Source organism: Helicoverpa armigera, chromosome 23, assembly GCF_030705265.1.
Source record: "Helicoverpa armigera isolate CAAS_96S chromosome 23, ASM3070526v1, whole genome shotgun sequence".
Taxonomy (NCBI): domain Eukaryota; kingdom Metazoa; phylum Arthropoda; class Insecta; order Lepidoptera; family Noctuidae; genus Helicoverpa; species Helicoverpa armigera.
Genome location: NC_087142.1, coordinates 9152693 through 9166461, shown reverse-complemented (window position 1 = coordinate 9166461; position 13769 = coordinate 9152693). Strand labels below are relative to the sequence as shown.

Sequence of the window (13769 nt, the reverse complement as noted above, 5' to 3'; positions counted from 1 at the left end):
CGTCAGTTGCGTTTTGTATATAGAGGAGGGAAAGTCCGATCAATATTTAGGATTAGTATTCGTCAATATTTAGTAGCTCCCGTGATTAATCGCAGATAGGTAGTTCCAAGTAGAGTTTGCGTAAAAATCAAATAAGTATTCCTTTATAAACTGAGATATAAGGAAGTCTTATATTTTATGCTAGAGAGGTAGCTGCACCACAAAAAAAAACAATAAAAGACGATGACAAAAACATTTTTTATATTTCGAGGCAGTTCAGGCTCATTAATATAAATTACTCAGATCTTCTTCTTCTTTCTCCTGCCCTGTTCCCAAATATTACTTGGGGTCGGCGCAATATGTCATTTTCTTCCATTTTCCCCTGTCACTCGTCATACTGACACTCACTCCCTTCCTATTCATATCATCTTTCAGGCAATCCATCCATCTTTTCTTAGGTCTTCCTCTTCCTCTCCATCCATCTACATTCATACTTAGCACACACTTTGTTGCATGCGTATCATCCCTCCTCATTACATGTCCATACCACGACAATCTTCTACTTCTCATCTTTTCTGTAACTGGCGCTACTTTCAGACTTCCTCTAATGTAATCATTCCTCACTTTATCCATTCTTGTAACACCACACATCCATCTCAGCATTCTCATTTCTGTTACATGCACTCTCTTCTCGTCCCTCTTTTTCAATGCCCAACACTCCGATCCATATTATAAATTATAAATTATAAATTATAAATATATTATATATATTAAAAATATCATTATAAATTACTCAGATATTCTGGTTTAATACCAGTTATAAAATACTACACTTTTCACATCTCTTTAACCATCACAGTCCCAGATTTTCTTTTCGGCTTGGAACCAAGGTTTTTGAGTTTTACTTTAATCTACTAATAACCAATAGATGGCGCATATTGCACGTATCCTGTTCATGGAAATGAACAAAATAATTGTTTGAATATAAATAAAATGTAATGTAATCTAGGATAATTTTGTTTTACATGATAATGTTATTTATGTCGTTAAAATTTTTAATTTAACTTATTAGTTCAATGTACTAATGTAGTGCTTTTGAGTAATATAGTGACATCTTACGTTGGCACGATAAACTCAAAAGCAGCAGTGGTACGTGAAAGTTTTCCTTTCAAGGTGAGGAAAACTCGCTAACCAAACACATTGATCCGTTTGTTTTACATTGTTAGAACATTAATAAATTATAGATGGCACACCATTGTACTATCGTGAACAAAGGTGAAGCAGAAACATTATTCAAATAACGTTCAATAGAAGTAGAAGTACTTGGTTAAATAGTACCCAACTATGACTTTTATTCAATAGCGATACCTATTGGTTTTGTACTAACTTGAAAGGCATCAAATATAAAATCCTCAAATCAATTTGCCTTTACCTTTTGTCGTAGGTCAGGTTCAGACATGGGTGATATGTTGTAGAATGTAATTGTCTAAAAAAAGTGCCAATTTAATTAGCCTACATAATTTCAAGAAACTTTTTTTTAGGTACCTACTTGAACTCGTATCAGCCATAATTCAAGAACAGAGACATGGTGAATATTTTATTTTCAACTGATCCTTCAAAAAATTTCTTCGTTTTTATTTTTCCACCATTTACTAAGCCAGTGCCAATGCTTTTTCTTTGCAATTTAGCTTTTTTTTACCTATATTCCTGCATACATTACATATTGCCTGCCTACATATTTATTTATTAACAGTTACGAACCATGTCCATATAGCCTGGCCTGATTATGGCGATTTTATAATTCATTTAAGAACATGTTGTTAACTTACCCATAGTCTGCAAATAAAGAATTTGAATTTGAATATACCTATACCGAGGTCTGTTTCCGTAACATCTATCAATAATTTGTCGATAAGTAGTTGCCTACGTACTCCACGGCAGTTACTTTACGACATAAAAATACTATCCATTCAAAACAGCCACTAAGTAGTAAGAAATGACCTCGACATTTGCATGGAAAAACATTCCCAATGATTCCGTCGAATTCAATTTACGGAGCTATTATTTTTTATGATTCATAAAAACATCCTGTAGGGCAATATGGCAATATTCATTGGGGCATTACAGCCTTTTGTATGAAATGTTGCATACAACGACGGTTGGCCGGTCAATCAGGTTAGCTGCCAACATTAATTGGACATTCATTAGCTGAATACAGTGTTTGTTTCATTTGATCGTCTGTCTGGCTGAATGCTACATTACCTGTGCCGTGTATGCAATTTTCTGAAAGCAATAATAATTGTCTCTGGCAATCAATTAATTAATTTGATTGGCTTCAAGTGTAAAGTTGTTGCATATTGCAAAAAAAGTTGTTAAGGTTGATTTTACGTTTTGAGGAAAATAATCAAGTAATATTTTTTGCAAAATAATGAATAATTTTCGAAAGTAGAATCTAGACAATTAAAAGTTAGGTCTTTTATAATATTATCTACCATAAAAAACTTCAATTTTAGGTAAAAAAAATCATTTCAGAAAAGATAAGCTACAACTAATTTAATACCCACAATAGACAATAAGTAAGTAATTATTCACAATAGAAATAGTTATTTATAATATGTAGCTGTAATATGAAGTTATAATTTACTAACTCGAAAGTTTTATTTTCTAAATATTACCTATCACGTGTGAGATAATATTCATTGTCACGACAATATTATTACATACCTACTTATTATCGGAAAATATGTAGGTTATTTCAATACAAATAACTGTTAGTGCAAACCATTCTTGTGAACAGTGTAGACAATCTAAAGCATACCACAATATTACGTTGTATTTTAGAGTAACACCACACATACATTGACAACAGACGACTATCATATTATCATCATCATCTCAGCCATAGGACGTCCACTGCTGAACATAGGCCTCCCCTTAGATCTCCACAGATACCTGTTGGAGGCGACCTGCATCCAGCATCTTCCGGCGACTTTTATATAGTGACTATATAATAACAGCAACAGTAGCGGCTTCAGAAGGAACATGATAGGTTCTAGTTAGTACGTGACTGACACTCCCTGACGCTGGAGGATTCATCTGATGATATCCCATAAAAAAAAGAAAAAAATATATGAAAGGAGGCCTGTGTCCAGCATTGATACCATAAAAAGGCTGGTGATAATAAAATTAATGGTATTCTATCTATCTGCAAATATTGTGTAACAGTAGTTATTGCATCTACAAATCTGGATAGCAAATCATGTTCTCTTTGTAGTTAACAGTATAATCTACAGAACACTGTTAAACCGTCTTTGTAATCGAGAGTCCACAAGGGATACTGCTTTAACTGGATTACTGCACAGTTGTGCGTACAATTTGCTTACTATCGCCGAGATGCTATTGGGTTTCTATTGAGTTAAGTTGTGAGAGTGAAGAGTAACTTAAGAGTTGTAGAAATAGGCTACCGTTGGTTTTTGGGAGTATCTATGTACAGTTTTCATTAAATAACTTTGTGTCCTAAGTCAGATGATAAACGCCTTGCGCTTACGCAGTAACGTTTTATTTGTCTTTCTAGTAATTTTTGACTATCGTGAAGTCCATATTCAACTTCAGAGTGGAAAAGTTATTAGATGGGAACTATACTTATGTACAATACTGAAACTAAAATTATCATTTTACATTATTGCATTGCAGATTTTATTTAAGACCAAAAACTTTGTTCATAATCATTACCTAAGTAGGTACCAATCTATTACCTTGCACAGTATTGGCTTATTGTTTACCTGTGATGTATTCGTTATTTTGATTGTAAATCAATACTTTTTCCATACTTTTACCCAATAGGTAAGTAGCTTTACCACTCACGGAACCATCGAATTGGTTTAGGTCTGACTATCTAATAGTGTCAAAATAATTAAAGTGATTTTCAACCATAAGCACATAGGTCTTGCATTGTCCATCTAACAACTAGATTTCCACAGTAATTAAAGTGACCGTTTACATAGCCGAATTAATACGAGACTCGACTTAACAAATAGTCGGGGAGCCCGAACTTGTTTAATTGTAACATTGTCGAGCTCTTGGACTCAATGACTTGTAAATATGGTCTTCTTTTGTGCTCGTTTGTGTTTTGTTATTTACTGTCTCTTGAAATAGAAACTAGCAAGGAATGGGATAGTTGCAGTAAGAGGTAATTAATGATCTTTATATGGTCAGCATACGTCTGGGTAACAGAAAAATGTGGAGCCAGTGTTTGTCATGATACAGCTAGTGTTGAAGTATGAATGTAGATGGGTAGAGGACCGAAGAATAAAAATAGTCTCCCGAAAAACAAGAGATGAATAAAAAAGGGGTGAATATAGATATGAATGCAAGATAATCATTATGTAAGAAAAAAACCTATATAAAAATCCAATTTTTACTACTACAAGTCGTGGTGGCCTAGTGGGTAAAGAACCAACCTCAAGTATGAGGGCGCGGGGTCGATCCCAGGTCAGGCAAGTACCAATGCAACTTTTCTAAGTTTGTATGTACTTTCTAAGTATATCTTAGACACCATCATTGACTGTGTTTCGGATGGCACGTTAAACTGTAGGTCCCGGCTGTCAGTGAACATCCTTGGCAGTCGTTACGGGTAGTCAGAAGCCAGAAAGTCTGACACCAGTCTAACCAAGGGGTATCGGGTTGCCCGGGTTACTGGGTTGAGGAGGTCAGATAGGCAGTCGCTTCTTGTAAAGCACTGGTACTCAGCTGAATCCGGTTAGACTGGAAGCCGACCCCAACGTGATTGGGAAAAGGCTCGGAGGATGATTTTTACTACTACTTACGCATATATTTTTATTTTTCATTTCTACCATTCGCAATTACGTAGGTGTACTCCCTACTCCCTGATCATGAGAACCGGTCACCATGTCATACGGTGGGTTCCAATCCACGCACGAATAGCTACGATTCCGTTCCGATGCACGACAAACAAAATTAATGTTTTCATAATTACCTTTGTAATATTGTTTTCGGAAATCATTTAAAGGTCGGCCCATTAAAATAGCTTCAATTGTCATGTGTTAAATGTGACTTGTTATTGTTCGTTTGTGGTTTATTTTAAGAGAAATAAAAACCTTATTTCGTTACGTCAAAACCTGCAATTTTATGAGATAATTAATATCCTGGTACCTGGAATGTGGCATTTAGTTTATGGCAGAAGCACGAAATACCTACAAATCTTAGGAGGTTAGAGGAACCTACATAATCTATAATAAATACATACAGGTCGAATTGTAAAAGTATATGATTTCAAGTGGTTGATTCCCAAATTACTGGTAGCCCTATTTAAAGTGAACAAAAATAATCAAGGTATTTATAAACTTAGACCTTAAAAATATTCAAGGTCCACCATATTTTTTTAGACAGGTAAAATAAAATCTAGGTACCGGCACACAAAGTTGCCAGCCCGTTGTAGTGAAACATTTTTATCTAAAAGTTTTGACACACAACATCACAATACTATGTGACTGATGAATAGTTGTGGCAAAATGAACGCTAACACGAACAAACTTTCATATTTTATGCGCTTCCGCGGGAAATTTTGTTATCGTTCATTCGTTCAGTACGTTTTTGTTCATCTATCACAACTATAGTGAACGAATGATGAACGATTAAAGTTTTGGAATCAAAAGAAATTATTCTAGTTGCTTGATTCCTTTCTCGTCCTCTGATGATTCGCCTACCTTTTTGTTTCTTTTTTGGTAGGTGGGAAATCAAATAGCCAACAGAAGCGAGAGAGTGCCAGACTTTTACTGACTAAATCCTACCTATGTTCCTTCCTTTCGTGTACCAGTGTCCCTCTACTGATCTTAACCTAGTCACCTAGGAAACCCAATTGGCAGAATTTCTGGCTTCTGACTTTCGAACAATACCTACATGATTAGTAACAGGATGTCAGTTCATTCCATTATCAAAGTATTTTTTGACAAATCACACGCTGAAAAATACCTTATCATTTTATTCTATACTTCAGTAGCTACTTCGTAATAATTCTTGCATCAGACAAGCTCTAGCTAAACTAAGAAAAATGTCATTTGCCCGTAATAACCACATATTATTACCGCATTTTATGAGCTTTTATTTAACTTTTCTCAAAGGATATTAGTTTTTTTGAGTTGACTTTGCAACTTGCGAGACGGGAAACAGCGAACACTCGTGTATTTCTTTCAGGCTGAAAATAAAACGAGGTACTTGTGAAAACGAAAGATTAAAACATAAATAGAAGTTTGTGAATGAGTTTCTGAGTTCATGTATTTGTGTTGGTTCAAAAATTTACTTTAGGCAAGAGTTGAGTATGTCACAAATATTGATTTATTATTTTTAGAAATATACTGAAACGTAGACATGTAACTCTAAAAAAATATATGTTAATCCTTTCAGATGTATTTAGTGCATAAGATAAGGAAGATTGTAAATAGTTTTATCGTGATTATTTAAATGAAAATGTGCAAATGTACCTCTATGAAAACTGTATTAAAAGAGCACTGTTCAAATCTTTCTTACTTTATTAATAAAGATACTAACACTCACAAACCCCGGGCCTCACAAATATTTGGGCTTTCAGCTTCGAACCCACGACACGTATCGCATCCATCCATTGCTTAGCTTCTACGACAATAACGCGCAAATATTTCAGCATTTACCACGATTTGTATAGAAAACTACGTGACAACTTGTTTGCAAGTAATGTTCCAAAATATTTGCCTTTTTAGGGTTCCGTACCCAAAGGGTAAACGGGACCCTATTGTTTTCGCTCCTCTGTCCGTCCGTCCGTCCGTCTGTCTGTCACCAGGCTGTATCTTACAGTTGAAATTTTCACAGATGACGTATTTCTGTTGCCGCTATAGCAACAAATACTGAAAACTAGAAAAAAAAATATTCTAGATCTAGTATAAAATAAATATTTTATCCTAGTTACAACAAACGTGATTTTTTGTCCGTTTTATAAATAATGGTACGGAACCCTTCGTGCGCAAGTCCGATTCGCACTTGGCCGGTTTTTCTCGTTATTAAGAAAATATAAGGCTTAGATAAAATTAGCACGATAATTTGGGAGCGATCAGGGTAGTTAACCAGATTAGAAAAAGCTGCTAAAAATATGAGAAAATTAAGTGACGTAGGTTGTAGGCTGTTTCAATCGATCCCTTTGGCAATCAATGAAGGAGGCTTTTCTTCATCAGTGTATGTATGTATATAATGTGATTTTTTTCATACAAAGTTTCCAGGCATGAAATTTATGATAAAAACACTCAAAGAAAACAAAACTGGTGATAACGTGATGAACTATAAATTTTTTTTAGTTTTTATTTTGGCTATGCAATTTTGTTAATGGATTAAAAGTGGATGGAAGATTTTTCTTATACTTTTTTTACGTAGGTATCGTGTTTAAGTAAAATACAATATGGCTAAATAGTTAACAATTTGTACAGCTTTTTGCAAATATTCTAAATTGGCGAGTGTATGACACATAATTGCTTAATTCCTATGAATGACCGTGTAACATGACATTTACTATGACACGTCACTTAACAAGAAATAAAATGAACCGCATGTAGGCGTTTTTGATATATCCCCCAAAAAAGCGTAATAAATAGTCGGAACTTTCATCTCGCTATCACAACACGTAACATAATGTTATTTAACGTAAAAGCATTACTATCTAACGATAATGATAATTTTTTCCAATAATTTGAGAGCATTTCAAAAGTGTCAACATGAAAAACCTATTAAAGTTTTTAAGTGTTTCCCCTTTAACGTGATTGGTGGGCTGAGTTTCGCGGAGGCGTTGGGGCGCTGTGATTGGCTGGCGAAGTGCGTAAGTAGCGGAGTTTTGGCGCGCTTTCCATCAGTTGAAGGAAACTTTTCCGCGTGTTACATCGTGACAGTGACGTACCGAAGTTATGAGTGTGTAACGAGGTTGCTGTTTCGAGTCCTGCTTCTGAAATCTAAGGTAAGAGTAGTTTAATTAAAATTATTTTTTAAAATTGTAAAATGTTTTTTTTAGGTTTTTGGTGATTAGGTACTATGTTATTTAAACAGTTTTAATGAATATCATTTTTTTAAAGTGGTTTACGAAAACTTATTTTTTTACAAACAATATTTAAAACTTAATTACAATTTATTTCCAACAGTAGCTAAATTAAATTAATTATATAACGATTTTTTTTATAATTTTTCTTCAAAATGTTTAATTAATCTTTACTTGGATAATATTTATAAAACAGTGAATTACGCCCGCATTCTTAAAAAACGACATTTCATTATCTCAGAAACTATACTTAAAATAAAAAAAAAATACACTAGCTATTTTAATGATTTCTCTACAAAAAATCAAGTGAACTGCGAACTTTCATATAAGTAACAAAAAATCCGTAGACACAGATACCATTATTCAAATTCCTCAGTCTACACGTTAATATATAAATAAAATAAAATACGTTTCTCTTTGATCATACGCGTACGTGCTGTCAATCTGTCAATTACATTTATCAATTTCCTAATATTACGCGAATCATCAGGTTTTCCGACAACAATTTTATTAAGTGCTTTTTTCTTTACCTTTAAATAGACTTAGAGAAAAAATATATTTCTGATACCTACTAAATATATTCTTGCCGGTTCTTCTCCGTGAGACCCACTCTTTGGAACCGGGCTACTAGTTCGACGTTTCGAAAAAGCTCCTATACTTTGACGTACTATATAGATAAGTACTACTTAATTTCATAATACAAAAAATAAAGCTAATAGTTTATTAGAAATTAAACATTTATGACTGTCTATAGTTGATAAAGTGTAAATACGACATAGTGATCTTTAGATAGTTTAAAAATCATCAATATTTCACCGACTGCGCCAGAATTAGTTATGAATAAGTTATGTCGCAGTTTGAATGGAAGGTACACTATTGGTTTTGTCTACAAATCCTGACTTCGGACTGCTACATAGAACTTTCACATACTAATATAAACTTAGAACCAAAGTTAGACTCACGTCTGCTAGAAGTCAGAATTTATAGTTTTGTAGGCATTACACTCAGTCTTTTCCTATGTTTTTCCCAGTTTCATATAAGTACCAATTTTATAATTCCACATGTGATTAATTAAAACGTAACAAATATCCAAAACCATTGTTCCCTAAAAATCTAATTCATGTTTTGACCTATATACTGAAATAATCAAACTGAAAAAATTAAGTACTGGCTTTTAACTAAGCTAACGTATACTGAAATTACTAAAAGCTTACATGTTTTGTCACTTACATGTTTTACACAAATAATTTCCTAGATTAAACTTAGGTACTTTAAAATATCTACTGCAAGTCACAAAACCAAGCTTACACTACTGTTCTAATTACCAACTAGATCTTCAACTTAATGACAGCTAAAAATACACCCGCTTAACTCTCAAGCAAGTGTACATGAAAAAGGGTCGTTAAAACAAGGAACTGTTTTGTTCCGTCTTACACCAAATGACGAAAAAGAGTACCTTCTAACATTTAAAGCAAAGCACACTGCAAACTTTTAGTCGGCGAATAATAAGTTTGAGCTCGTAAATCAGTATGAAAATTATTATTTCTTCCAACCATCGGGCTACCTATCGGCCGATAGTTGCCTCGATAGATGGCCAACAGTTTTTGAAAGAAATTGTAAATCCAATCATACTTTTTGGTCGGTCTGATATCGGCCGGATTTTCGTAATCGTCTCGTTTCTTAAAAGCCTGCAAAGGTCTACATGTAATAAAAATACTTGACTTTGAATTGACGTGTCACCATTCATCTCCATACTAATTGATGAGCCACACTGATATTAAGCGCGATAAAACTATCGGCCGACTAAAAGTTATCAGTATGCGGGGTCTCTTAATTCAGTTTCTAAATTATTCATTACAAGATAGGGAAACTTGTTAAATTTCCCGTTTTACATAATCGGTTTTGTATCATATCAGGATTTTAGGCAAACGAAGAGCTTTAATATGTATACTGTCGAACTAGGAGAGTATTCTAGACTAGATAGGTTCCAAATTATTATTAAAAACATATTAAGCGCCTTTGCGTTGTGTTGAATAGTTAAACAGTTTATATCCCAAAAGTCTCATGTTATTAAGATACGATCTATAAAACGCTTTGTATGCTTACAAAATAAGTATTGTAGAAATGTATACAAAAAAATATACGTATCTGGAATTGAATAGCACTTAAAATATACATATTCTTGTACAAAACAGGACTAACAAAAAATACTATTGTTATGTCGATCCTACACCTAATGATAGTCAAAAATATGCCAGTTATAAACTTTGCCTTTTGGGGTTTTTGTACCCAAAGGGCGGCGACGGCATCCTATTAATAAAGATTCCCTTTCTACTGAAATCTATAAATTGGGACTGAACTTAAAAATAAGCAGACATTAATAAAAGTTACTGGGGTCAAATCATTTAGAAAATTAATGCATTAATAACGTATAAATGCTAGGATCTAAAAAGTATTTACAGTAGAACATTTTGTCGAGTATTGCTTGTTGAAAACAACCAAAAATATATCCTTTATTTTTGCGAGTACCTAGTGTACTTTTATAATTGGACAGATATCACAACAAGTGGGCAGAAAATGCTCTTAATAACGATGAGTACCGTTGACATGATTTCAGTTTACAAAATGTCAAGAGAATTAACCAATTTGTTTCCTGCCTCAAAAGTCTAGTGATCGCAGGCTTTATGATGAAGGAGGCTCGAATCTAGACTCAGGTTTTTTAGATTGTCAGCCGAGAAATTAAGGGTAGTTAGTGGATTAAAACACCCATCTTAAACTTTCACGGTACGTTGACACGTGGCCTCTTTTCCCTGACATCCTGTGTGTTTGTGACGTCGTAGTGGTAATTTCAGGATATACTGAACCTATTTTAAAAATTATTTACTCCTGGAAATTCTCTATGAACTTGTCTCAAATAAAAGGCCATCAAGTGAACTTGAGTCATCTCGAATATAACTTCCTTTTAATTTATATTTAAGTACTACAAGAAGAAGGGGCCTAAATATGGACTAAATATCTTGGCCGAATATTAGTCATCTCCGTTGGAAACTTAGATTTAAAATATCTAAGTGCTTATTAGTAAACATTAACTTCTACTGAAACCATTAATTAGTTCGAGTATAAGATTATCATAAGATGGACAGATTTTGAAATAATACTACTCTTTTCAAGAGTGAAAATTAACTAACATTCCTATTGTGGATCGAGATAATTTGTCAAATAATTAAGTCATATTCTTCCTTTCAAACATAAACATGTGTAATATAACAATATTGTTTTGAGAACTCTTGTTAAAAACAATGTTTGTTTTTACAAGAAATCGTAGATCGTGCTACGAAATTTGCTACGATGCGATGCTACGCGGCTACGACGCTACACCGCCACGAAATTTTGAACGGCAAACAAAATACAGGTTGATAACTTTTTTAATTTTAAACTTGTAACTATTTCCTGTTACAAAATTTGATAAAATTTATGTTACCTATAAATTGAAAACCTATTAATGCAGCTTTTTGATTGGTTTAGATTCTGTGGTCCAATAGAGTTTTGGTTTAGTTTCATAGAAGTTTCGTGTGATTCCAAATCCGTCAACAGGTAATTTATTCTATTATAATATACATAAAAATACTTTAACTTTGAAATAGTTCATACAGTTTCCAAAAGAAAATTACTTTAATTTTAATTTAAGCGGATACTTTGAAATAACATTTTCAAATTATAAAAAAAACATATGTCAAAATGAATAAAATAAATCCAAATCACAGCCTGACACTCAGAACTGTAAATAATAATTAATTTTTCGTCTGTCAACACCGCCAATCGGTCAGCATTTGATTGTCAAGTCCCCGATGTGGCAACCCTTGTCAAATCAACGTGACGTCATCGGAGTGGCGCTCGCTGATTGGCTAAAGCTAATTATAATGAGCTAACTGTTTTCCCTGAAGGATTAGTCTATGATATCTGAGCTTCCGGGGTTTTGTGATCAACGGGCTGTGCAAATAATATGAAATAAATGTGCATATTGTATACTCTCTACTAATATAGGTAATAAAGAGGATTCATTTTGTTGTTCGTGCTCTTGGCTCCAAAACTACTGAATTGATTTGTCAAATTCTTTTACTGTTGGGAAGCTAGACTATACTCGAGTAACATCAGTAGCTTATATTATACATATACATCTGGGTAAAGTCAACAGTCCGTAAATGTTATTAATATGTAATGTAGTCCGTTACATAAAGTTACAATGATGGATTCTTTTTAATAAGGGATCTAGAACCTCCACAACCCAGTTAACCCTTAGTAAGACTAGTTATCATCAAACTTGCTGGCTCACGACTAGACGTAAAGACCACCAAAAAAAATAAGAACATATTCTTGAGTAAAAGCAACCGTCTTATTCAATAACCATTCTATCAATATACTGTACTCGGTACATTGCACACAAATTGTTCCGCACGACTAGACTGTAAGCCGACCGCAATGCACTCGGGAATAAGTGAGATATCGACACATTAACCAGATTATTGATACTCACTAATAGACGATTACACGTAAATAGATTATAAGGGATAGATCAACTGGCTGTAATGTGATAAGAGTACTTAACTAGCTTTCCACAGTGGTACAATGGTAGCTATATCGCGTATGCGGATAAAAAAATATTTTTCTCTATGCAATGATGAAATACATTGACTATTAGCTGAACCACATAAGCTATTACGTTAATAAATAACCTGCTTAAGGAACTTAGGCCAGATTTCTAAAAATCTCTCCGTGTAGGATAGTAAATTATTAAGAAAGTAGGGCATAGAGGTGCTCTAAAATATTTTAAACACAAATTCTAACCAACTTTTATTCTAAGTCAAATTGATAACTCATGGGAACGTAAGTAAAGAACAAAAGTAAGAGATGAGTCATACATTTTAAAAATAGGACTTATTTTGTTCTTGTGGGTGACAAACCTTTATCGGAGGTGACAAAACAGTAGGCGTATTCTCTGTTACATTATAAGGGTGTAAGAAACGGCTTCGTTTTGTTCCACGTAAAAAATAAATAAATAAAAAACACCATGAAAACCTTTTACGGTAAATACACATAATTTATTTACTCAATAAAAAGCTTTTCTTTCGCTAATAGCTGTGGTTGTAAGGGTACAAAAATATATACTTTTCGTATTTTTAAAGGCTATAGGAGTGAGGAAGGATTCTATTTTTGAACTTCATTAAAAACATACTTTAATTATTTCTGGTAGAGTTTGTTTAACGAAGGTTTTACATGTTATTTTTTTAATTCCCTTTTTACAATGATTTGAAGAGCTACATTTTTTTTAGTGGGGAAAATTTTTTGTTACTTGACTTCATTATTTATATTAGTCAATATTATATTTTTACTATAGTATAATGTATGCTGCATCCCAACGTAAATATCCCTCTGATATAAACAAGAAACAAGTTAAGAAAATATCCCGAAATTATCGTAATAATCTTAATAATTTTATGTGATGACCACAAAGTTTCCTTTAAAGGTCAATTTTCAAGAAAATCTTTGTTAAATGGCTGTTTTTGGAGCACGTAGCACCCTTTTATCCTTTAACTTAGGATAAGTAGCCACTCTGTTTTCATTTTATGTTAGAAATCATTGCCGACATTCTAAGTATGATTATATTATATTTATTTTGTTCTTTTCTGTAATCTTTCCCACCATTGAAAAGTATTTTACA

At 33.3% G+C, this 13769-nt stretch overlaps 1 protein-coding gene across 2 annotated transcripts in view; it reads left to right on the top strand.

Annotated features, from left to right (window-relative positions):
* The first annotated feature begins 7844 nt into the window (after positions 1–7844).
* LOC110374055 (tachykinins) overlaps positions 7845–13769 on the top strand; it is a 59037-nt gene continuing 53112 nt past the window's right edge. For both annotated transcript variants that reach the window (XM_064040881.1, XM_049837568.2), the window contains exon 1: positions 7845–7972. The gene's annotated coding sequence lies outside the window, so the exon portion shown is untranslated. The remainder of the gene's footprint in view (positions 7973–13769) is intronic.